At 38.0% G+C, this 27696-nt stretch overlaps 1 long non-coding RNA gene across 1 annotated transcript; it reads left to right on the top strand.

Annotated features, from left to right (window-relative positions):
• Nucleotides 1-13868: 13868 nt before the first annotated feature.
• On the top strand, nt 13869-23418 carry LOC126808681 (uncharacterized). The gene is made up of 5 exons (XR_007674721.2): nt 13869-13933; nt 15811-16248; nt 18634-18671; nt 19844-19942; nt 21480-23418. It is a non-coding gene; the product is annotated as an uncharacterized LOC126808681 (long non-coding RNA).
• Nucleotides 23419-27696: the final 4278 nt, after the last annotated feature.

The following is a 27696-nucleotide window of genomic DNA, read 5'->3' as shown; positions in this document are numbered from 1 at the left end:
TATTTATAGTATTTCTTATAGCGGTGGACTAGTGCACCCGCAGTCTAGTGAACCCCTCTCGAATATTTACTGGTCGCAACATAATAGTTGATCTGTAGCCCTGAGCCCCCACAGAGATTCAAAATATAAAAAATTTCGCCCAAAACAGTCAAATAAACACTTTATTTTATGATCAGTAGTGGAATACCGCGTTTTATCAGTGAAATAAAAGTGTTATTCCACTGGCTAGCAGTAGTCCATGTTGTTTTTACCTAAAATGATTGTAAAATCATAAAATACATAGAACATTTGTCGTTTTGTCGTGAATAACATATTTTATTTCATCTCTAAGCAAGAAAACGTTTATATTTTCACTCATGCTCCGCATTCGTGAAAATATAAGTTTTTTTGCTTCTCGATGAAATAAAATATGTTATTCACTCTAAAACGACAAATATCCTCTATTTAGTCTTTAATACTTGAGTGGCATTTAGCGATTCAGAACATTAAAAAAAAAAAAACCAAACAAAAAAAACCAAAAAAAACCCAAACCACACAACAAAATTTATCTGGAAAATATATGTGCTTGAAAACGATAAGAGAACACTTGTCGAAACGTTGTACACCCATCTCTCTCTCTCTCTCTCTCTCTCTCTCCTTGTCAGGACGGGGGGGGGGGGGTCTGGCAAGGGACAATAGTCGTTCGGATGGGACACAAAACCGAGGTCCCGTGTACATATTGGTGTGCACGTAAAAAATCCCTTGACAGTTGGAATTCGATATAAGAGTAATGTCCGGCCAAAATCTCCCCATCAATAATTGTGGTCGACGTGAAACTTGGCATGCTTGTTCATTGGTCAATTGCTCGTCGATTGACAGACTTCGATTTTGATGACGTCACAAATCCAAGATTCTTGCTGCGCTAACGTCATGACAATGTGTGATTCAATCTCGTACGTGTTTTACTTTCAATGTATTTGTCCATGACGTCATCCATAATTAAACAATGTATTTAATTTCTATAATACTTGTTTATTCCATCCATAATTAAACAATGGATTTAATGACTATAAAGTTTACTTCATCTAGCATTTAAAACTAAACTTAATATCGTATATCCTCTGAAGTTTTCCACAAGAACATCAATAAGTGGGTGAATACATGATGCATTAAACATAATCCCCAAACAACGAAATCTTCGCAGTTCGATTTTTAAAATCAATTTGTTTTGTTGTTTTTTTAAAACAGTGAAAAGTTATATCAGCACTCAGTTGAAAATATAATATAGGTATTATAATACTATAGAAACAGCACGAACTAATTTCTTTTGTCAAACAGACAATCTGATTAAAAGACATGGAGGATATTTGTCGTTTTGTCGTGAATAACATATTTTATTTCATCGAGAAGCAAGAAAACTTATATTTTCACGAATGTGTAGCATGAGTGAAAATATAAACGTTTTCTTGCTTAGAGATGAAATAAAATATGTTATTTACGACAAAACGACAAATGTTCTATTTATTTTATGATTTTACAATCATTTTAGGTAAAAACAACTAGCCAGTGGAATAACACTTTTATTTCACTGATAAAACGCGGTATTCCACTACTGATCATAAAATAAAGATCTATATTTCGTTTCTTTCTTTTTTTATACTTTCGATGGCCTCTTCTACATGAAGATCTGACCAGTTGCAGTGGGAGGTCGCGTCAGGGGTCATACGAACGACTTTTGGCCCTATAGCGTCAAACATTGATTAATCAATCAGCGTTGACATTTCTAGTGGTTTACCTACGCCACGAATTCGCCGTAACATAACGTTTCATTGGCTAATCCCTCACATCATCCAGAACGCGGATTATATAACAACTCTTCCAGAACCAAGTGTAGTAACGACAAGTAAAACGAAATTTTGAACTATAAAAAACGAAACGAAATAGGATTTGTGTTTTAATCAGCTTGTCAATAAGAGCTTAATCTCACTTTAACTCCGTATATCTTATTAAGCTAGATGTTGTAAAACTCGCGGTCTTTGCTTCTGGAACATGGGGTCAGGGTGGTTTACCCTTGTCATTGGTGCAGGACGGAGGGCCTGGTGTTAAACAGTGTCTAGTCGTTCGGATGGGACGAAAACCCCTTGTCGGTGGTGCAGGATGGAGGGCCTGGTATTAAACAGTGTCTAGTCGATTGGATAGGACGGAAATTCCTTGTCGGTGGTGCAGGATGGAGGAGCTGGCGTGGAACAGTGTCTAGCCGTTCGGGTGGGACGAAAACTCGAGGTACCGACGAAGTGAAATCGACGCAGAGAAGGAGAAAACAGCGGGATCATGAAAATAAGATAGCCAAATAAATTTCAGTATATAAACTATAAAATTGTTGGTATCAGGACTATCGTTCATATTTGTTTCAAAATTTAATTTTTTGTATTAAAGTCTAGTTTACAACCCGTGGTACGTTCTACTACGGGCAGTCTACGGGGGAAATTTTAGTAAACCCGTGCGTGAGTCACTTGCGTTTGTTCGGCATCGTATAAGATCGCTGACTGTCCGTAGAGTCTTTCATTGAGTTAAATTGTATGGTTTTGATCCTAGTCCTACACTTGTACAAGGTGTCCAACGGCTAAAGACCACTGCCTGCAAGCGCATGCGTCATAAGACCAGTGGCCCGTCCGATTTAGTCTCTCCCGCTTCTAGAAAACGTCTTCTGACCGTTCGATTCGGCTTCTTCTGATTTCAGAAGTTCTTCTGCCCCTTTCGTAACATTGTTAGATGAGTCGGTAGAAAACGTGGCGGAAAACTGTAACAACAATTTCAAATGCAGCGAGTATGTCGACTGTAACTGACCAGTAGTGTTGTCCCTTTGAAAACAAATGAAATCCGTTGTTAATTAATATCAATGCGCTTGTATCAATGGTCGCCTTCTTCCTGACCTCGTCAAAAGACTGACTTTGTCCTTCTCATTTGAAGCGACCGACGACCACAACAACCCCCTTGCCCAACATTTACATTTCTTCCGAAGCGTTCGATTTGCTAGCTCTTATGCCGTTATGGAAATCATGAACAACCCTAATATATACAGTTCTTCGAACGGTTAAACAAGGAAACCGATTAAAGATAATACAATTTGAAAGGCGTTTGAACATGTTTAAGCTTTTAAGCCTTACAATTCGGGGAGAACGTGTTAAACATAATTCATTTAGATAATTAGAAAACAAAACAAAACAAGACTATCGCCAAATGAAAAAATCAACAATTAGGTCGCCTGCGGGGATAAATCGGCGCTTCATATTTGTCCATTTCTACTGTTTCGCACCAACTGGGTCAATGACCTTTGAGATAAATTTTTCCCGGACATCGACGTTTCCGCCTATTCATCCTCGAATTTCGTGGGGTTGGGTGGTCGAATAGTTAACGCATGCGCGCTCTATCATAAGGTGTGTCAGTGGGTCAAGTGGCGTGGTTTCGATTCCCCGCCTGTTCAACCTCGTGGGTTTTCTTCGGGTCCTCCGGTTTTCCCACACTGCACTAAAGATCCCTACTCGCTTGTATATTATTGAAATAAAATTGAACCATATGTTAGTTTATGTCGAGTGGACGTTAAACCCATCTCTCTCTCTCTCTCTCTCTCTCTCTCTCTCCTCGAGTTCCAGTTTCCAAGGGAGTGGGATGGCCGAATGGTTAGCACGTACGCGCTGTATCATAGGGCCTGTCATTGAGTCAACTGGCGGGGTTTCGATTCTCCGGTTGTACGTGACAAGGAGTAGGGTCGGCTGTTCAACCTCGTGGGTTTTCTCCGGGTCCCCCGGCTTCCTGCCACTGCTAAAGACCCTACGCGCAAGCGAATTATTGAAATAAAATTGAACCATGCGTTAGTCCCGAAATGACCTAGTTTGTGTTGAGTGGACGTTAAACCCTCTCGCTCTCTCTCTCTCTCTCTCTCTCTCTCTCTCTCTCTCTCTATTAGTTTGCGATTTCCAAATAAAACTAAATATTATTTGCCGTTGTTCTAAGCAACCTGATCAATGCGTGTTTCCTACTAAACTTATCGTGACTGCTTGATCTGCGTGTATAACGCCTACTATGACGTTTCAGCGTTTCCAATTGGTCATCAATATTTGATGAGAATCTGTCAAAAATCATGACGTAGTTGAAAGCAAGCAATTAATGAATGCGGTTTAAAACTGGCCTGTTGCAAGGTTGTTACGAACCTTTAAATACATAGTTAATTCTGTTTATGGATTCGAATGGCTAGATATCAGATATCGACGTCAATAATATATACCCGTTCTACCAATCAAACGACAGTTAATAGTATTCCGTAAGGCAATTAACAACTGAGACTTAATTCGCTTATATTTGGTGGACAATCGGGCTAATTAACCGTGTTAATTCTATAAAATCTGTAGGGGTGGCAGATCAACTCGATCAACTGTGAACAACTGGCAGAACGTGAACGCTAGAATCAAGTATACACCTCATCCTGCTGTTTCTATAACAAGAGTCTCAATCTGGCGTAACTAAGGACATCAAAATTATCGTTCCCGTTGGTGTTTCTTAGGCCTTTTTCTTGTTCGTGATGATTTTTGGATTTTAAAAGAACGGGACGTATAATATAAGAAAATCATCTATCTTCAAATTATTCAAAAGGTAAGAAATTATTTATTTGTTAAAAAATAATTAACGGCACGTCGTCGATGATTCGGCATTAAGAAAACATCATTTTGGAATCTGGAAAAACTGAAGACAATAATAATAGCCTATCGGTTTTATGCTACATGTTGATGTCTGGTTTTATTAAGGGAGCTGTTTACGATAATATATCAAAAAGTGATAGCGGCGATGTGTTTTAATCATGTATTTTAATCAAAAGTCTGTTTTTTCGAGTAACATTTTAGGGACCTATATTAATCGTAAACAGTTGCCGAACCCTAAAATCGGCCATAGGTCTACATACATTTTAATAATAAATAAAAGATATTGATATAAAAATACCCCCCCCCCCCCCCCCCAGCAAAAACAAAATAAATAAATAAGTAAAAGATGTTGTTCAAAACAGTATGGAAGTTGTGCAGCATCATATGAATAGAACCCGGTCATATGAATAGAATAGAAAAAGCGGATGCGATCGCTAAAAGACGGAATCTCTACATTCTGAAACGCGAATCGACAAAGCGGGTGCGATCACTAAAAGACGGAATCTCTACATTCTGAAACGTGAATAGACAAAGCGGGTGCGATCACTAAAAGGCGAATCTATACGTTTAAAGGATGTTTTTTTTTGTTTTGTTTTCTTTTTTTTTTTTTTTTTATAAAACCCCGATTCAATTGCTAAAATACGAAATCTATACGTTTTGAAATGTTAATACGGTCGCTAAAAGGCAGAATCTATACGTTTTAACGGTTTATATAAAAAGCCGATTTGATCTCTGAAAGACGGAATCTACACGTGTAATGGGCTTTTATAAAAACCCGATTCAGTCGCTAAAAGACGGAATTTATACGTTTTGAAATGTGAATACGGTCGCTGAAAGGCGGAATCTATACGTTTTGAAATGTGAATACGGTCACTAAAAGACGGAATCTATACGTTTTGAAATGTGAATACGGTCGCTAAAAGACGGAATCTATACGTTTTGAAATGTGAATACGGTCGCTAAAAGACGGAATCTATACGTTTTGAAATGTGAATAGAAAAGGCGGATACGGTCGCTAAAAGGCGGAATCTATACGTTTTGAAGGGTGAATAGGAAAGGATATGGTCGCTAAAAGACGGAATCTATACGTTTTGAAGGGTGAATATTAAAAGCGGATGTGGGGACTAAAAGACGGAATGTTTGTGTTTTAAAGAGTGAATAGTAAATACGGATGTTCGGATAAAGATAAAGAATTAAATGGTGTCCAATAGCGAAAACAAACAGAGGTTGCTTGAAGTGGATAGTACGAATATGACGACTAAAATAGAGGGAATCTATGGGTCTTGAAGTATGAGAACTAATATAGAGGGAATATATAGGTCTTGATGTATGAGAACTAAAATAGAGGGAATATATATGTGTTTTGAAGTATGAGAACTAATATAGAGGGAATATATATGTGTTTTGAAGTATGAGAACTAATATAGAGGGAATCGATGAGTTTTGAAGTATGGGAACTAATATAGTGGGAATATATAGGTCTTGATGTATGACGACTAAAATAGAGGGAATATATAGGTCTTGATGTATGACGACTAAAATAGAGGGAATATATAGGTCTTGATGTATGACGACTAAAATAGAGGGAATATATAGGTCTTGATGTATGACGACTAAAATAGAGGGAATATATAGGTCTTGATGTATGACGACTAAAATAGAGGGAATATATAGGTCTTGATGTATGACGACTAAAATAGAGGGAATATATAGGTCTTGATGTATGACGACTAAAATAGAGGGAATATATATGTATGAAGTAGGAGAACTAATATTGAGGGAATATATGGATCTGGATGTATGAGAAATAATATAGAGGGGGTTATAGGTCTTGATAGGTCTTGAAATATGACAACTAATATAGAGGGAAATCGATGGGTCTTGAAGTATGAGAACTAATCTTGATGTAAGAATAGAAAAAAACGGACGTTACATCAGAATGTGTGGGTTATAAGGGTGAATAACAGAAATGGAATGAATCTGTGTTTTGAGAATGTGAGGATTAAGATACAGAATCTATTGTTATCGGAAAAGTTAACAGCAAGGCCGGCGGATTTCGGGACACTGTGGACGGGGAACCAATCTAGATATTTTCCTTAGAGACCGGGGCGACACCACTGAGTTTTTGACTGCAATAAGGAATTTTTAATAAGGAACATAAGGAACGTATTAAGGTACGACGACTTTGTTAATAAAAAAGAGATGTGAGTCGATGGCTGAGAGCAGAGATGCGCAAAATATAGTTATAATAGCGGGGCAGATAGCATCAGAGCCACACAAATCCCCCATCACGAAAGTAACGAGGATTCTCCGGCGAATATATGTATCTTAATGTGTACACGGCTACTTATCTAAAATCAAGACCCACGTTGATTTTCTTTTGTCTAAAGTGTGATCCACCTACATGCGTAAATTTCGCTGATGAGCTACACAGTGTAGTCGATATTGATGGATGATTAGAATCAGATTGTGAAATACGTAATGAGTTTGTGTGATAGTTTACTATTTATAGCGGATCTAACCTTTTGACATTAACACATGTTGATAGATCAATGTTCAGATTTGAATTAGATAGAAATGAACTGAGGTTTAACGTCCGGCATGATGAAGACAGGCACATGGGATGTAGTGTGCTATGAGGGAAATTTTACCCGGATAGCGACACTACGGCCTACTCTTAAATCTACTGTCAACGGTTTCTCAACGTTTTCGTATCGTCCGAATGGCAAGACGTTGGGCCTTATCAGGCCGTCAGACCTGCAACACTGACAAGGGGAAACCACGCTGGAAAATTCCGAGGTATTTTCTTGGAGTAACGTCCACTCGATCATTTTCGGAAAGACAATTAACATCCATGTATATCGATATTAAGCTTATGCGCATGAGTCTTCAGACATGGCGGGAACCCGGGACATCGCGACAATATGTAGGGAGTTAGGCAGACAACCTAGTAGATAAACGTAGATAAGAGGCCTACGGGCCACGGACCAGGCCAATCCGCCCCACCCACTAGACTGAATCCAAGGTTACTAAAATAAAAAGAGACATTAAAAGGGTCACCAAAACCTAAATGTTAACGCGTGCGCCTTAGATCACAAGGTCTGTCATTGAGTCAAGTGGCCCGGTTTCGATTTCCCAATTGTACGTGACAAGAACTAGGGTCGCCTGTTCAGACAGATATCACAATGGACACGCAGTGTTTTAAAAATAAAAGCCAATCAACTGTATATTATGACTGTATAGGCTATAACTGTGATGACGTAATATGACGTAATTATTTCCCATTGTACTGGAAACATGCAATCCTATTAACTCTCATTCATCGATATTATTCAATCTTATAAAATATTGTTATGGACAGACGTCATTGCCTAAATGAAATGGTTTACTCCAAGTTCTTTAACCCCTAACATACCCCCCCCCCCCCACACACACACACATAAAACAATGAAATGAAATGGGGTTTAACGTCCTACTGTTCTGCTCCTAAACTGGGCTAATGAAGACGGACATACGCCATACAGTGTGCTATGAGGGAAATTTTGCCCTGGCAGCGGCACTACGGCCTACTCTTATATCGAATTCCAACTGCCAAGGGATCTTGTACGTGCACGTCAATATGTACAGGGGACCTCGGTTTTTCGTCACATCCGAACGACTACACAGCTGTCCTTGTAAGGTCCTCCGTCCTGCATCACTGACAAGGGGAAAACACGCCGGAAAATCTGGATGAACTTTCTCGGTCAATGCAGGGATGTGCTTTAAAACGTAAACGTTCTAACTCACAATGGTGCGCTAGGAAGAGTTATGATTATAGTAATTAATTGTAGCCTATTTCAGATGGTTGTAACTTTAAACTACGGAGAACTATTCCCATCCATCTACACCTTCGCTGTATAATTTAGCACAATACGTTTAAATTTTTTCATATTTACACTAAAATAGTAATCTATAACAGACTTTCTAACCCACGATAATGTTTACCTTAGATAATTGTTACATTTGTATTTCTGTATTTCAAATGACTATAACCTTAACAACTACCCAGAACCATTTCCAAATACTCTTTCGCTATTTAATGTACCACAATACCCAGGCCTGGGCCGTATGTTCCTCGATAAATACAGATAATTTAATTAGTCAAGGAGTTTGCGTGATCTAATCATGGATTAGAAAGGAAGTGGGTCAGATGTAAGTACGCCATAAGATATAAAACTATATGTATTAACATCGGATTGCACAAAATAGAAGACGATTTAAGAGCAATACACATCAAAAATGATCAGATGCGTGCTAGATCTTAATTTATACATGTAATTACTAGTAATTAAAAGAATGTAATTCCAAACCGGCGTATAGAAATACTGGAACGAAATTACAGACACGTAATTGTATTCATATCGGATTGCACAAAATAGAAGACAATTTAAGAGCAATACACATAAAAAATGATCAGATGCGTGCTTGATCTTAATTTATAGTTACTAGTAGTTAAAAGAATGTAATTCCAAACCTCTGTATTTGGAATACTGGAACGAAATTACAGACACGTAATTGTAAAATAATTTCATGTCTATTTTTGTTTTGAAAAAATAATTTCGCGTCGATTTTTGTTTTGAAAAAATAATTTCACGTCGATTTTTGTTTTGAAAAAATAATTTCCCGTCGAATTTTGTTTTAAAAAATAATTTCACGTCGATTTTTGTTTTTAAAAAATAATTTTACGTCAATTTTTGTTTTAAAAAATCATTTCTGATTTAAGATTACCATCAGAATCACCGGTGCGTACTTGAATTTAAACCTTGGCGATTGGAATTTAAAGAAGAGCGGGCGCAAACGCCACTATTTTAAAAAAAAAATATTTCGAGGGACAACGTATTGTCATTAGGATGGGACGAAAAACCGAGGTTGGCGTACACGTAAAAGATCCCTTGGCACTTATAGTACACTGTATGGTGTATGCCCGTCTTCATTAGCACAACCTTCATTGGCCCAGTAGAACGTTAAACCCCATTACGTTTTCTTAAACGGATTCCCCCATCGCTGCTTGGCTCGTGAACGAACCTCTTCATTTTCCCAGTTGGTGCAGAAAATTGGAACTTTAAATTAACTCCATTTCATTCGATTTTAAAATCCCTTTAAATCAGCACAAAACTCTTCAATGTATACTAATACAGACAATTTCATTGGCCAATTAAGTCACGTGTCTTGAAAACAGACTTTAAGAAAATTTGCACGAAGTAAATGCAGCTAAACTACAAAAATAAAAGGAATCGTAGTTGACATCCTAATTTGAATCTGGTTGATTGTAAAATATCAAGTTTAGATTTTATTCAAACCACAATATCTCGATCAAACGATTAAATTTAGCAACACCGTCATCATTCCTAGAAAGTTTATTTTCTATCGTCCTTGACAACCACAAAGCATCTTGAGCCTTGGATACTATAAAAGATAAATTTACCCAATGATCTGTGGATGTATCAAAGTTCATTCCTTATTTTATCGACGTATTTCAATAATTGATTAATTTGATTAACTTGATTGGTTCCACGGACTTGTTTGATTTGATTAAACCATCCCGCGTACCAATATATACAGATTATCATTTCTTATACCGTATTGCACAATGCTTTGAAATATAAGAACTATAAGCGCCTGACGAGGGACAGCGTATAGTCGTACGGATGGGACGAAAACGGGAGGTCTCATGTACGTAATAGACCCCTCACAGCACACTGTATGGCGTCTGTCCGTATTCATTTGCCCAGTCGGTGCAGCATATTTCTATCATTCACAAGGGGGGGGGGGGGTGGATGGCCGAATGGTTAGCACGCGCGCGCTGTATCATACGGTCTGCCATTGAGTCAACTGGCGGGTTTCGATTTCCCGGTTGTAAGTGACAAGGAGTAGGGTCGCCTGTCCAACCTCGTGGGTTTTCTCCGGGTCCTCCGGTTTCCTCCCACTGCTAAAGACCCCTACGCGCAAGCGAATGATTGAAATAAAATTGAACCATGTGTTAGTCCCGAAATGATCTAGTTTGTGTCGAGTGGACGTTAAACCTCATTTCTCTCTCTCTGTCATTCACAAATTATGTTCTGAATATGAGCAAACATATGTCATATGAAAAATCGCCCTTTTTCGGAAACAGTCGACTGTTTTTCGGACTGTATAATACAATCTTCGTACATTAATACATGGAGTTTGGCGTGGTCAAATCCCGTTAATTTGAAAATTATTTTTTTTCTGAACCAACGAAGTGTTAATGACTCTTTAAAACCCCACACCCACACACTTAGTAGAATTCGAGACGTATAATTATTCTATCCTTTTATTCCATATTTTTTAAAATCACTTTAAAAAAATAGGAATAAAATTAGTTAAATTCAGATTCAACACAGATAAATTCAACATCCGTGCTAAATGAGAAATGGCAACGTAATCCTAAACAACCTCATTTTGATGTTATTATCAGCATTATCCTAGCAACAAGAAAACAAAACTATTGTTAATTATTCTTTGAAAACCATTATATAGAAAACCCCGCCAAATTAAAACCAAGAAGCCAATTTCGTTTCGTTTTAATGCCATTTGCGCTTCATTATATTTGTTAAAAGAAAACAAAAATACGAAACGAAATCGAATTTAATTAGCTTGATAGAAAACATTCTCAAACTATCGCTGGAAAATGTTTGTTAAAAAACATATTTATATTTTTAACGTAACTTCTGGGACCACAGCGGCTCAATAGGGGTTCTATCCTGTTGTTGGTTTAGAAAGTTCATCGGGATTTTTCTCAGTGGTACCGGGTGGAGGGGAGAGTGAGAGAAATGGAGTTTAATGTCCACTCGACACAAACCAGGTCATTTCGGGACTAACATATGGTTCAATTTTATTTCATTAATTCGCTTGTGCGTATGGGTCTTTAGCAGTGGGAGGAAACCGGAGGACCCGGAGAAAACCCATGAGGCTAGACAGGCGATCCTACTCCTTGTCAGGTACGAGCCAGGAATCGAAACCACGCCATTTGACTGATTGACAGACCTTCTGCCCCAACGCACACGCTTTAACCATTCGCCCCCACCCCACTTTAAGAGGTTAACGTAGTTGCTATTATATAGAAAGCATAGAGAAGGATGGTCGACTTTGCACAGACAGCCGTATCTGTAAATAGCCGACATTACAATGTATTTAATGATGTTTTGATCAGGATAGTGGGTGTGGCAAATATCGGACACATGTTTGACTTCATCAATGTATCGCGTTAACTTATAATTAAATACACAATAGGTTATTAGTATTATATAAATGTATTAAATTAGTACATACCCCGAATGTAATCAGGTCTGATAATCCCATATTAATGACATCATTACTTATTAAATAAGTACATACCCCAAATGCAATTAGATCTGATAATCCCAGATAAATTCAAAGCTAAAATCTATATAACTTTAAGAATAATGGGATTGGTTTACGAAATGTGACTTTTTCGCGTAATTCTGGGCGCGTGTAAATAGAGAATCTCCTACCAGTCTTTTTTGATATTAAAAAATATCAACACAATTTCGATAAAGTAACAAAAAACGAGACTCTGCCGAGTTTTTTTTACTTTATCAACGAGTGTTGATATTTTTTGATATAAAAAAGACGAGTAGGAAATTCTATTTACCACCCAATCCCTTCTTACATGCACAGATAGATAAATATATTCTTTGCTGTAGATTTCACTTTTACAGAACATTACGGCGTAGTGATACATCATTTTTTGACAGCAATTCAACCATTGCAAAGTCCTTTATATTGACCCAGTGTTTTCATCAAGGTCAATTGAATAACAATAGTTCATTTTTAATTAAAAAAAAGTTACTTTTAATAAGAAATGAACTTTTCTTTGAAAACAAAAAAAAAGTAGGTCCTTTTCAACTGACCAATCAAATTCATGTAAAGCGTTATCTCCTAAGGAGATATCGCAGTGGATTATGAAATATATCACACAAGCGATATCTACTGTAGAATGTATTATTGGGTGATAAACCGATGTAATGAACTATTTTAAGAATATCAAAATGTTTTACCGACATTTTTCGTTTATTATGTTTCTTATGCCGTCTTCGGGTATTGTTGCTTTTGTCTGTGCCTTGTGCAGTTATCGTGCGGTGTTTGTTTTGTCTGTGTCTTGTTGTGCAGTTATCGTTCGGTGTTTGTAAGAATATTCAAAATATATATTTGTGATTATTTTATATAATACGATGTCTTCAGATGAACACATCGGTTTTCGTCCCATCCAGTCTCACCGCAATATACACTTGTCAGTTATTGCGTTGGCGATGATAATCTGTAACGTATTTACGTTGACCATTTTTAACGTTAGAACAGTAACGAGGGTCATCTTTAACGTTATGGCAGTGACCATCTATAACGTTGTTACAGTGACGGTGATCTATAATGTTATTAAGTGACGGTGATGATCGATAACGTTATAACAGTTACGGGGATCACCTATAACGTTATAACAGTGACATTGTTCAGCTATAACGCTATAACAGTGACAGTGATGATCTATAACGTTATAACAGTGACGGTGATGATCTGTAACGTTAACGTTATAACAGTGACAGTGATGATCTATAGCGTTATAATAGTGACGGCAATGATCTATAACGTTATAACAGTGGGCATCTACATGTATAATTTAATAACAGTGACACGGATCACCTATAACGTTATAACAGTGATGATGATCACTTATTTTAACAGTGACGGCGATGATCTATAACCTTATAACAGTGACGATGATCACCAATAAGGTTATAACAGTGACTGTGATCACCTATAACATTCTAACAATGATCATCTATAACGTTATAACAGTAATGATGATCACCTATTTTAACAGTGACGGGGATAATCTATAACGTAACAGTGACGATGATCACCTATAACGTTATAACAGTGCCGGTGTACACCTATAACGTTATAACAGTGACGGTGATCACCTATAACGTTCTAACAGTAACTGTGATCATCTATAACGTTGTAATAGTAAAGGCGATATTACCACCCTTTTACACTTTTACTATTGAACCCTTAAAATGACTGCTGCAAAATTTATCGGAATATTGGTCTTCGACGTGACTCATTGTTTTTTGGGTTGTTTTTTTATTTCTGTTTTAGCTTCAAATATATGGTGTAAAGTAGTATGAAGTATTTCGAATTACTTCTTTTCTTCGCCATCCACATTTCTCAACTTACTGGTAAGTAAAATTTATTACATGAATATTTTCACAGAGACAGTACATATGAGAGAAATTGGGTTTATCGTCCACTCAACAGAAACTAGGTCATTCGGGACTAACATCTGGTACAATTTTATTTCAATAATTCGCTTCTGTGTAAGGGGTCTTTAGTAATGGAAGGAACCCTGGGGACTCAGAGAAAACCCACGAGGTGGACCGACAAGGGGAAAGCACCCTGAATGATCATGAGGAACTTTCTCGGTCAACACTTTGATCGAACCCGGTATCTACCTGTTAATGAGCCAGGGCCTTGTTCACTAAGACAAGGACAACTGTCTAGTCGTTCGGATGGGACAAAAAACCGAGGTCCCTTGGCAGTTGGAATTCGATGTAAGAGTAGGCGGTAGCGCCGCTGTCCGAGCGAAATTCCCCTCATACCACACTGTATGGCTATACCCGTATTCATTTGCCCAATCGGAGCAGCACAGTAGGACGTTAAACCCCATTTCATTTCATTTCATTTTTGTTTACGAAGCCTCCTGCTAGATACTGTTGTTTTTCTATGACTACACAGTATTATATCGGGAGCGGAAGTTTGCATTATTTTTGGGTATATAATAAGAGAAGGCGTCTGAAAAATCAGTTTTGATAATAATTACGTCCAAAAGAATGAATAAATCAGTTCATTTGGTTCTCTAGGTTTTCGCTTACAATTGCTGTTCCTGAAGAACTGTTATACTTGACAAGAGTAACCCCATTAAAACAAAAGGTTTTATAACAATTGGGAACTGGAAATTACAAAAAATGACTCGTTTTTGTTAAATTCAATACGGAATCCGATTATAGTAGTCCTATAACTAAACAACCATTTGATTCATACAACATAGTATTCATGATTAGATATTATTATTTTCAAAATAGTTTCTAAATAGCCCCATTTACCGTAAGTGATTTGTAGGGCTATAATTTCTAAATAGTTCCACTTACCGTTATTGATCCGTAGGGTTGTAATTGTTACAGTACGCGGTGTTATATTTTAACTTGTAATTTTATAAAGGATGACCTACACAATAGCAATAACACCCTCTGCTAATTATATGGGGAGCCACTGTGGCTCAGTGAGTAGGAAGTTGGCTCGCTGACCGGAGGTCCCGTGTTCGATCCCTACGTTGGCCGAGAAAGCTCATCGGGAAACGTATAGTCATTTAGATCGGATGAAAAAAACGAGGTCCCGTGTACACATTGTAATGACAGTTGGATTTCGAAATGGTGTATGCCCGTCCTCATTAGCCCAGTCGGTTAAGAGAGAGAGAGAGAGAGAGAGAGAGAGAGAGAGAGAGAGAGGGGGTGGTTTAACGTCCACTCGACACAAACTAGGTCATTTCGGAACTAACATATGGTTTATGGTTTAATTTTATTCAGCAGTGGGAGGAAACCGGAGGGCCCGGAGAAAACCCACGAGGTTGGGCAGCAGTCGGTTAAGAACAACAGGAAATGAAATGAGATTTAACGTCGCACGTCGTACATATGCCATTCGGTGTACGACACGAAAAAGTTGCCCTACACCTCAGCGAATTCCACTTGTGAAGTTATTTTTTTTACAAGAACCTTTCGCGGAATTCGATTACAAATAAGCAAGGCGCCTCTATACGAGCACAATTCTTCTACCTCACATTGTACATAACCGAAGTGTTATGTTGACGAAACGTTGAATCTCATACCGGCTAGTTTGTGGGAACTTAATCAAGGTCCGCTGATGTTAAGGGGTTCTTTGAAAGCGCCGTTTAATAGAACGTATTATCGAATCGCATTTTAGTCTAGTCGCATGCAGCGGACTTTTTTTTTTATCACAACAGCTTACATTTCGTTTTAAATTACTGTTTTATTTTTAACAGGTGGGGCTCATGTGGGTTATGTGGAAGACATGTTTGAAACCGAGGGCCTTATGCCTCTACGACCAACAGTCATAAAAAGAAAACCACAGACTCTTCCTGCAGTAAGGCGTCCTTTACCAGCCCCGGTCGTGGCCCCAATTCCCTCGCAACCAGTTATCCACCAGCAAGCGTACATGCTTGGAACCGAGGGCCTTATGCCTCTACGACCAACAGTCATAAAAAGAAAACAGCAGCCTCTTCCGGTAGTTAGTCGTCTTTTACCAGTCCCGGTCGTGGCCCCAATTCCTCCAGAACCAGTTATTCCCCAACAAGCGTACAGAACACAGAAGAGAGAAGAAGTATCTAACATATTTGAATCTGAGTCACTGATACCGTTTGATGAGCAACCCCTTGCCAGATACAGACGTGCAGTTCCCGACGATAATGTCGAGGGTTCAGGTAAGAAAATAACCGGTGATAATATGGAAGATTCAGGCACAGGAGTCTGACCTTCTATCCGTATATATATATATATATATATATATGCATACACCATGTCCAACCAGACAATATACAGTAAAAAAAAGAACAGGTATGCAATGCCTGTTGAAGACTCGATTTTACCTGCCCTCGCTTCGGCTCGTTTTTTTTCAACAATTCGTAATGTCAGGCAATCAAACCTCTGTCGATTCACTCAGATATGTTTTTTCTTCAATCTAGTCGTTTTGATTTGCATAAATACTCCCACAAAACGATATCATAGCCACTTGTTTCCAATATTTACATTACTTTCGTCCGTTTCCATTTTGTCACGGCCGCCGATTAGTATTGTTATATTCGGCACGTACTAACTCTGACCTTAACCTTCGTGTCCCAAATGTCGGTATACCCTTGGCCTTGGAAAATCCAGAAGCTATTATATAATCGAGCAATAGGTTCTAGCAGTGCCGGATTAAGACCCGCAGAGGCCCTAAGCAGTTAAAAGATTTCGGTAACCCCAAATATTTGTAATTCAAAAAGTAAACCACAGAAAACCGCCAATCACGTGATTTTATTTATACACGTCATTATTAATCAAGGTAATAGTATGAAAAACCCCAAAACAATAAAAATAACTAATTGAAAGTTCTAAATTAATTTCTAAATTTCTAAAGCAGACATTCTGTTATGCCCCCATTGTCATGATGCCCTAAGCGTCATAGCTCCTATTTTACCCCAGTTGCTGAAACATCGGTCTATCCATGACAAGCCAAAATAAAGAAAAGAAGTGTGTGACGTTTCGGCCACTGATTTTTTTAAAACCTTAACCCTAAACAGTTAAATTCCTGAATGATAAGGATAGGCTACCTTAGAGCTATCACTGGGAATAAGCCGTAGGGGCCACAGTGGTTTTCTGAGAAGATAAAATCGTTTGAAATTAGGGGGATTGGGTGACCGAATGGTTAGCGCGTGTGCGTTGTATCATTAGGTCCGCCATTGAGTCAACTGTCGTGATTTCGATTCCTTGGTTGTGCGTGACGAGCAGTAAGGTCGCCTGTCCTACCTCGTGGGTTTTCTCCGGGTCCCCCGTTTTCCTCCCACGTCTAAAAACCCCTACGCGCAAGCGAATTATTAAACTTAAATAGAACCACGTGTTAGTCCTGAAAAGACCTAGTTTGTGTCGATTGGACGTTAAATCCCGTCTCTCTCTCTCTCTCTCTCTCTCATTTCAATTTAGGGACGGAAAAGTTTGTTAATTTCGATTTGCTTACAGGAACAGAACATGATGTCATCGCAGCCATTATTGGAATTGTGACGGCATATCAAACATCGATGAGCGATTGTTCAAGGAACAAGCTTGTGACACTGTCCTAGTCAAGATAGTCGAAAATGACAGATGTGACACTGTGGTGACACGTATCCTGTACCACATCTTCCCTTTCGTCTCGAACTTCACGTTGTGTACTGTTTTTACTCAATGATCAATTAGCTCCGGAACACTATGTTGTTATAACTATGTTTATATATCTTTATAAAATCCACAATACAAAGGTTATATAAAGGAAACTACACACACAGCTATGACATTTTATGTAAGCTAAATATACGTTTCCTATCACTTAGCGTATGTTCTGTGGCGAGAGTTCTTTTTAAGTCTCCGTTGTGTCTATCCAGGCCACTAAAGGTTTGTCTCTCTAGGAACTCTGTGTGATGAACCTATCCCAGCTTCGAGCTAGAGGCTATGGGCACGCCCTTAAGAACCCTGCTTGATGTCTTCACTGAACCTTGTAAATTGCCTGAATATACCATATAGTCCTAAAGGTGTAGACAGCCACGCGCTTCTTGATAAATCTAGATTATGTCTCTATTCCGGCCTCAATTGATGTCTCTATCTCAAACCTTGCATGATGTCTAAAGAATCTTATTGCGTTATTCTGTTTATATAAAAAGTTGAAAAACGTCAGCTATTGGGGCTATTACAGCTATTTTGGTAAGTGCTTCATTTGAAAACCCGGTTACTTCAAACTTATTTCATAATTTTAAGTGGATTAAGCTGTACTATACCAGATGACCGGAAACCTTTGACCTGATGTTTGCCCATTGACGTAAAGGTAGCTGCCACCAATTTGTAGGTAACGACTTCCGTTCATTAAGCAGAACACCATTCATAGAAGTTAAATAACCTCTATAGACATATAGCCGTATTAATAGCTTACAAAGTTTCATATCGATCGTGCATGAATTGAAGTAGCTTTTGTCGGTGAGTAGCGCTTGTAGCCCAGTTCCTGATCCTAAAATATGCATGGGTGATGTGATACCTATGAAGATTTGCGTGTTTAATAATAATAATTTTATTTTTTTAAGGAGGTGTTGATGCCAGTACAACAGTTGGTCCAGCGACGGTAAGTTATTTACTTAAAATGTAACAAAATAGGCCTTTTTTTTGGACCCCCCCCCCCCCCTATTCAGAGCCACGGTTTGTTATAGTGAAATGATTTATTACCCGTCTGATATAGTTTTTGTTTTATTGTAAGTTCAGAATTTACCAGAAAAATATACAATTTTCTTGAAGGTAATGAGCCAGTCTAAAAAAAAGTATGGAATAATTGAAACATCCATAATATTAAACAAAGGATACAATTGTATGGATACACAATTACTGAGTTTAATACCAAGCGACGTTTCGACGAGGACACTCTCGTCTTTATCAAGCAATAATGTTTTATCCAATTCGTTAATTAAAGACTCGGTGCGTCATTTGCATTTGGCTTGAATTAAATATCAAATTTCTCATTACGCCTTTATACAAACTAAATAGGTCCTCGGATTGGTTGTTTTACGACAAGGAGTAGGGTCGCCTGTCCAACCTCGTGGTTTTTTTCCGGGTCCTCCGGTTTCCTCCCACTGCTAAAGACCCCTACGCGCAAGCGAATTATGTAAATAAAATTAAACCATATGTTAGTCCCGAAATGTGTTAAACCCCATTTCTCTCTCTCTGGTTGTTTTACATTTGATTAAGAACACAGAATCAAAATATCAACGCTAGATAATCTTCCGGTCCATCAGGTTTCACCGCTACAAATAAATGATGTTTCGTATTCCAATCATCTGGAGGGGCGAATGGTTAACGCATGCGCGTTTTGCTTCATAAGGTTTGTCATTCAGTCAAGTGGCGTGGTTTATATTCCCCGCTTATGCGTGACAAGGACTAGGGTCGCTTGTCCAAACTCTCCGGTTTCCTCCCACTGCTAAAGATCCCTACATGCAAACGAATTAATGAAATAAAATTGAACCATATGTTAATCCCGAAATGACCTAGTTTGTGTCAAGTGGATATTACCCCCCCACACACACACACACACAAACACACTCCTCACTCTCTCCATTCCAGTCACCATTAGCACGGTTGGTGCAGAAAAGTAAGATGCCATCTAGAGTTGATTATGGTCTTGTTTTGTTAATAAATGTTTAATTAATAGTTTATATAACTTTTCAGGCCTAAAGAAAGACCTGCAATAGGCAGATTTAGCCCTTGCATAATGTATGTTTAATTGTATTATATTTCCTATTGTAGGTCCTGTGTAATCAGTTAAGTTGTACCGGTACAGATTGTTTACAGGCTTTCAATACAACTGATGTCAACAGTCAGTGTTCAACAACAGGTTCATGTTACGTAAGTATAGCCTACTTAGAGCCTAGTCATAGGCTACATAGAGTCATCATCTTCAATACAAGCCCTTCAAGTAATACCCTGCATATTTCGACGCTAATTTCGATTGGCTACTGACCCAGCTAAGAAGCCTATCAGATTCCTCGATCATCGCGAATACCATGTCTCGCGCTTTCCGGCTATCGGTGAACCGTCCATTCATTTTGAGTAACGTTCTTTTACTATTTTCTGCTTGTCGACCCAAACAGGGAAATGAAATAAAATGGGGTTTAATGCCCTGCTTCCTATACCTACTGGGCTAAAGATAACAGATCCAAACAGGGAGACTTGATATTTAGTAGCTAGGTGTTGAGTTTATGACTACTGTATATTTTATTTAGTGACGCTGGGAATACAATCTACATACTATCTATTAAATATAGCACAACATAGATAGAATTCCATAGAGACATTGACTTTTCGTGATCAACGTTAATTGACGTGGTTATCTAGTTGATTATTTACGCCATTTTTCACTAATTAATGAAGTGGTCCACAGCAAGTGTCTTTAAAGTCGTTTGTTTACTTCCCCACTGTGGAAAAATTGACACAAGGCATCTTCGCGTCTAATAGAATAATGATCTACATATAAGGTGAATTAGGCTACATGTAGTTTAGTTTTCTATGATTCTTCACCGCGACAGAGGTGGGGCGGGGGAGTAAAGAAACATCAGAGGTTGTGACACAAAAACACTCAAATCAAACATGGCGACCTCCACGAAAACCGCGACATTGATGTAACGTCGAACTTTGCAACTCGATTATCAAAGGTAGATCTAGGGGGGGGGGGGGGTGTTGGCGCTTCAGGTGGAATTCGATATAAGAGTAGGCCATAGTAACGCTACCCGGGCAAAATTTCCCTCATAGCACACTGCCGTATGCCCGTCTTCATTAGCCCAGTATTAGCAGAACAGTAGAACGTTAAACCCCATTTCATTTCATTTCTGTAGACTGTCGATTCTACCACGTACAATAATAGGCTATGACATTTGCATCATGGTAGATCTAATTATCTAAGGGGGGGGGGGGCTAATGGCTTAACGTGTGTGCGTTAGATCATTAGGTCTGTCATTGAGTCACGTGTGTGCTTTTGATTCCCCGATTGTATGTAACAAGGAGTATGGTCACCAGGGCCCTGTTTCTCGAAATCTTAACCAAAGATAAAATCCAAATTTTAGTAGATACTTCAATTTTGATTGGCTAAGCACTAAAATCAATCTAATATTTTCCAATCAAATTACTAAAATTTGGATTTTATCTTAGTTAAAATTTTGTGAAAAAGACCCCTGTGCAACTTCCTGGGTTTTCTCTGGGTCCTTCGGTTTCCTACCACAGCTCTCAGGACCCCTACGCGCAATCGAACTATTGAAATAAATTTGAACCATATGTTAGTTCCGTAATAAAATATGTGTTTTTCGTATCCCACCCCGATGGCTGTAGGCGTGGGAATTATGTTTAGTTTTTGAATATTTCTTATTTCTTTATTTCTTTATATTTTCAGATTCGCGCCACATTTAACGAGACGTACAGATCCGTTGAGGCACGATGTGACACAAGAAGCACGTGCGACTGGCAAATGATGACGGTTGATACTTGGTTCGAAATATCCACGTGCTGTAATAAGAATTTCTGCAATGACCTTGACCAGTTGAAAGCAGGTGGTTCTATTGTACATCACACAACGCAATATTCTCTCATAATAACTGCTATCTTGTCAATGTTCTTTGTGTACACACGTTTCCATAGCAACTTATGACAATAATAATTACATTTATCATTATCACCATTGACAAAATATTATATGGTGAATTATTAATTAATAATTTGAGGGAAAGGTGATAGAAAAAAAAAATGACGAATATTTTCGCTTTCGGCATCCATTTTGGGATAAGTGGACAGTTAGTGCTAATCTGCTATAATTCTTAAATATCGAAAAGATCTCATTAAAATTAAATCCCAGTCTACGTCAAATATCCGTGAATTTCGTTCAGGGAAATGGTGTAGCCTTGTGAAAAAAAAGTGGGACAAAATTTAACATTTTTGCGATTCAAAAATACACACTGAAACGTTTTCATAGACGCTTCAGTCTTGTTATTTTACCGGTCAAACGGAATCGTTTGCTGTTGTTGAAGCTGTACAGACTATCTGTATCAGTTCTGTGCCGCTGCAAAAATGTTAGAATTCGTCTAGCGTTATGGATATTCACTCGAAACGGCAAATGACCCTTTCGCTTTCTCACCGCGATAAGCCAATAACTTTCTATCTAACTCATCACGGTGACGTACAGACATTCTCGTTAACTCATCGCAGACAACCAGTGACATTCTCGCTAACTCGTCGCAGTGAATTACATGTAGTTACTTTTTCGCTAACTCGTCGCGGTGAATTATTGACTTTTTCGCTCACCCATTGAGGTGAATTAGTGACTTTCCCGCTATCTCATCGCGGACAACCAGTGACTTTCTCGCTAACTCATCGCGGACACCCAGTGACTTTCTCGCTAAGTCATCGCGGAAAACCAGTGACCTTATTGCTAACGCATCGCGGTGACTTAGTAACTTTCTCGCTTTCTCTCTAAGTCATCGCGAAAAACCAGTAACTTTCTTGCTATCGCATCGCGTGACTTAGTAACTTTCTTGCTATCATGTCATTATGAACCACTGACTTTCTAGCGATAAACCAGTGACTTCCTCGCTAACTCATCGCGGTCAACCAGGCTAACGTAGAAACGCGTGGTGTCATTATCAATTGAATGACGGGAAAAGCGAATAAATTTGTATTTTTCTATTTCACTAAATTCGTTTTATACATGCAACCGGTGGTAAAATATCCCAGCAAATCCTTGAAAATATATCTCTATTATTAATGTGATATTCGATATTTTGTTTTATTTCGTCGTACATTTTATCAATGTTTAAAAATATTTCAGACTTACTAGCAAAATGAAAGTTAGCGATACGCCTACTATGTTTCTTTTTTATATTACGCTCTGCAATAAAAGCAGGAAAGACAGTCCCATTTTAATTACAGTTGGTAATGGTAGTTATGTATATAAATTATTTATTTTACGAAATATATTGAATATTATCCAGTAACACAAGAAACGCTCAGATCTGGATAAGGCGCGGGGAGAGATGATCGGTGGTCGCTGACATGTAATCCTAAAAAGATCTCGCGGGTGAATTTTGCCACCAAGCAGACATTCTTTCGAGTTTCATACACCCCCCCCCCCCCTCATCTTTCCCAGAGAATATGAATATTAATTATACATTCAATTTTTTTAATATGCGGGCACCGTTGATAATTACGCGACTCTCGCACACAAGTAAAGGGATACGTTTTCATCTCTATACACATGTGTTAAGGGGTGCACAGCCTATAAGTATGACGTCATATTGTCGGGGCGTTTCTTGTGTGTAACCTGAGTAGTTACTATCTTTTAATAATGCTTTTGTGATACTAACAGTAAACTGTGTTAAAATGTCTGTAGCGATATTCGGGACATTTCTGGTGCTACTGAGCATCTATCTTTTGTATATATATATATATATATGCTCTTGTGATATGAATAATCATTCCACCCATTAAACCACGCCCAGTTTTATATATTCCGTCCATTAAACCACGCCTTTTATATTTTGAACTCCGGAAATACCCGAACGGCCGAACTTCCCCAACCGGCCTACAATTAGCCTCTTCCATAAACCGCTATCTTTAGACTTAGACAAAGATGTGAAGTAGGAAAATCAAAGGGAATAAATTGTTGGTATAATCTGAATTACACATTATTTACATTTAAAATACAGATGTGACGTCACCCTTTGATGTTGGCGTACCTTTATTTCAAATAATCGTACGGGCAACTTGCCAATCGTACATTATTTATACTAGTGAAATATTGGACTCGTGTGACGTATTTCACTGTAAAAGCACGCGCGGAGTGTCTGTATTTTAAATTGTTTAATGGTCTCGAGCTTAAGACATTGCGTAATATAATGTAAAAACACTCGGGCCTCACGGCCCTCTTGTTGTTACAATATATTACTTGATGTCTCGCTCTCGACCATTAAACAATACATAATTACACATAATTATTTATACACATAAAGGAGGAGTGCAAAGATTTAAAGAGACATTGTTGGAATATTTAATTTGAGTTATGTTTTTATTCAACGACATGTCACTTTTATTTTCGTTTTTTTTTAGTTTTGTCTTATTCTGTTTCGCGGAATGTATTTTGTTTACTTACGACACTATGTCAACCGTCTTTGCCTTGAGGTCCGCTACAGTTATCTACCCTTGGTAATATTAAGGCTACCGTATTACTGGATGATCGAGATGATTGAGTCTAAACACCATGACAACAATTTGCTACAGAACTTCCGGTCTGAAGCCAATGAAATGTCGAGGAAGACAATGTAGTGGGCCTATTATAGGGGCTGACAAAGATGAACTTTGACATTATACAGTCTTTCGTTTTCGTTTTCATTTCGAGTTTAAGATCCCTGCACTTCTCCTTTAAAACCAGCTGATATTTAAACTGTGATGTTTTTAATATATATATTTTTTATACGTTCACACTTTCATGTGGACGTATATTGTCGTCGCCCAGCCCGCCCGTCTGCCCATCCGTGTGTCCGTTCATATTTCTTTTGTGAACACTCTACAGGTCACAATTTCTACCCACTAAACATAAAAGATATGTTTATATACCAAAGATCTCGGTTCCTTTCGATATTCGTGTATATGGACCGTAACTCAATGGTTGTACGAAAAGTCACCTTTTTTGTATCTTGTGGGCCCTCTAGAGGTCAAAATTTTGTTTTATCCTATTTTAAAAACGTTCAAGTATATCACTGTTACACTGTAAGGACGATTGAGTGGCCGACGGTACATAGCCACTCCTCATGTGCAAACAGTGATTAAAACATGTAATACCAAGGTTGTGGACCCCATAGAGGTCCCAATTTTTATCCGATTTTGATGAAACTTAAAATGTATGTTTAAACCCCAAAGGCCTCGATTCCTGTCGATATTTGCACATATGGGACCGTAACTGCCTGGATTATGGCCCCTGATTGTACGAAAAATAGCGATTTTAGCTTGTGGACACTCTAAATGTCACAATTCTTGCCCAATTTTAAAAACCGTTCAAATATACCACTGTTACACCATGATTATCGGACCGAAACTGACCGACAAAATGGTCGCTCATTGTTTGCGAATAGTGTAAAAGTATGTTATACTTACCAACATTGTGGTCCCTCTAGTGGTCACAAATTTTATCGGATTTTCATAAAGTTTGAAAGATATGTTTATATCCCAAAAATCTGGTTCCTTTCGATATTCGTGCATATCAGACCGTAACTTAATGGATTTTGTACGAAAAATCATGTTTTTATCTTATGGTCCCTCTGGAGGTCATAATATTTACCCGACTTTAAAAACCGTTCAAATGTATCACCGCTACACCGTATGGACGGTTTAGTTCGAATTTTGTAAAAATCTGTCCACGACTGTCTGAGAAAATATCCGATCCCCTTTACGCAAATAGTATAGGCATATAATACCAAGGATGTGGAGTCTCAAGAGGTCACAACTTTTATCAGATTTTGATGGGACTTAAAATATGTTTATATCCCAAAGATCTCATTGTATGAAAAAGTAGCCTGTTCTCTGTCGTTACCTTGCAAAATGTGGGCGTACCTTGAAAGGCAAACGCTTGTTAATGTAAATCTGTTATATTTATGATAATATTGTTAAATGGATTTTTGATTTTCAAAATGTCCTTCTAAGAGGAAGTTTGGGAAGAGATGAAGAATTTAATTTTTGTGTGCTTTCTTCCTTTGACCCCATCCCCACCCCCACCCCCAAGCCCCTGGAGAATATAATTCTCCACGCAAATAATTAGGTCTAAATTTATTTATTGAATGCTTTTGACCACCAGCAATTAATTGAAATTACAATATGAAATATGTTTTCTTCCGTTCAACAGCCCCCCCCCCCTTCCAAAAAAAAACCAAACAACAAAAAACAAAAGAAAATAAAAATAAAATCGGAGAATATAAGGATATAATACTTCACGCAAATATTTAAGTTTAAATTTGTTCATGGAAGGCTTTTAAAAAAGCAACAGAAGTCTATTGAAATTATATATGTTTGTACTTTTTATGGGACTTGTGAAATATCCTGTAGATACCATTACTTATAGTTGTAAACACATATTATGTCTGTTTCACTTGTTACCGCATTTCGTCATTAAATATCTATTTGTATAAATTATATAACTTTTATGCTTTATTAACTGTTTTGGCCCCCTGTCCGTCTAACGCGAATGAGACCACAGTGAAACATTTTGGGGTCAAAAGACGATGAACCCTATCGATTTTCAGTGCTCCGCGACCAGAAGGTCCTGAGTGTATACTCATTCCCCCTCCTAATTTTAAACAGGTTGTTTTTAATTTGGTTTGATGAATTGGGACCATACGCGTACGGACCCTATCGATATTCGGCGTTCGGCGACCCTGTCCACATTACAATTCTTGTCACACTATGGCCGGATTTTATGGTTTTATAGGCAGCAAAAGTAGTCTTCAACTGAGAGAGAGATGGGGAGAGAGAGAGAGAGAGAGAAGGGTGTGGGGGGGGGGGTAACGCCAACTCGAGACAAACCAGGTCACTTCGGGCGTACATATGGTTCAATTTCATTTCAATAATAATTCGATTGCGCGTATGGGTCTTTAGCAGTGAGAGGATATCGGAGCACCCAGAGAAAACCCACGAGGTTGGACAAGCTACCCTACTCCTTCGAGGAATTGAAACCACGCCAGCTGGCTCAATGACCAACCCATACTATTATTATTATTATTATTACAGCATATTTATAGTGCACCCTTTCATATAACATGTTCAGAGGCACTTTACAAAGTGACAATGTAAATCACACATAAACAACAAGATTATGGGCATGTTAACGATTGTATACAGAGTCAGTTAAAAGCCTGATTAAATAAATGTGTTTTAAGTTGTTTTTTAAAAGAATACAGAGATGTACAACATCTTAAACTAAATGGTAGATTATTCCATAAAACAGGTGCTTGATAACTAAAAGAGCGCTGACCATAGGAGACTAGTTGAACAGTTTTGGGCTTTAAAAGTAGTTTATCTGATGCACGTAATGTTCGGCCAGGTGTATAAAGTTCTAAAAGATCTGAGAGGTAAACAGGAGCTAAATTATTTAAACATTTAAAAGTAAGTAATAAAATCTTAAAATCAATTCGATATTTAACAGGTAACCAGTGTAAATTATATAAAACAGGAGTTATGTGGTCACATTTCTTAGTTAAAGTAACAAGTCTAGCCGCAGTATTCTGTACTTTTTGTAATTTATCTTTAAGCTTAAAGGTAAACCAACTAAAAGTGAATTAAAGTTATCTAATCGAGAGTGACCAGAGAATTAACAAGTGACTTAGTGGCCTCTACAGTTACACATTTACGTATTTTACCTATATTTCTAGTATTAAAATAGCACAATTTACAAATATTATTTACTTGAGCTCCCATAAGCATAAAACTATCAAAGATAGCGCCAATATTACGAGCAGAATAAGATGAAAATATATATCACAATTACCAATTACAACAGGGGGGGTATCTTGTGCAGATTTACTTAATTGGTGCCTTGAGCCTAATAACAAATATTCGGTTTTATCATCATT

This window comes from Patella vulgata, chromosome 1, assembly GCF_932274485.2.
Source record: "Patella vulgata chromosome 1, xgPatVulg1.2, whole genome shotgun sequence".
NCBI lineage: Eukaryota > Metazoa > Mollusca > Gastropoda > Patellidae > Patella > Patella vulgata.
This window is presented reverse-complemented; position numbering and strand designations above follow the sequence as displayed.